Source organism: Nanorana parkeri, unplaced genomic scaffold, assembly GCF_000935625.1.
Source record: "Nanorana parkeri isolate BGI_ZX_2015 unplaced genomic scaffold, ASM93562v1 scaffold189, whole genome shotgun sequence".
NCBI lineage: Eukaryota > Metazoa > Chordata > Amphibia > Anura > Dicroglossidae > Nanorana > Nanorana parkeri.
Genome location: NW_017306457.1, coordinates 108099 through 108478, shown reverse-complemented (window position 1 = coordinate 108478; position 380 = coordinate 108099).

Below are 380 nucleotides of genomic sequence, written 5' to 3'. Positions count from 1 at the left end.
ATGAATAATCCAATGCAAACTTTATGCATTCTTTTACTGCCCCCCCTCCCCTCAAATGTTCAGAATAGACCATCACAGTCCCAAACATCATTATCTGCCCAGGAACAAAGGCCTGGGGCTCTCTGTCCTACCTCATCTGGTTTTACTTGTTCAGGAAATCGAATCCCAGAGAGGGAGCTGGAGATAGCCCCACACAAGGAGCTGTAGCTTCTGCCATGCAAAGTTACTATGCTGGGCCCGTCACTGCTCCCTATCTCCTCTATTTAGACTGCTAAACAAATCTATTTATCCTGATATAGAAATTCCCTCCCTGAGAGTTTATTCCTCGGCATTGTGTGAAAGAGCAGCGTATGATGGCTGTGCAAAACCCTCCAAGCCAT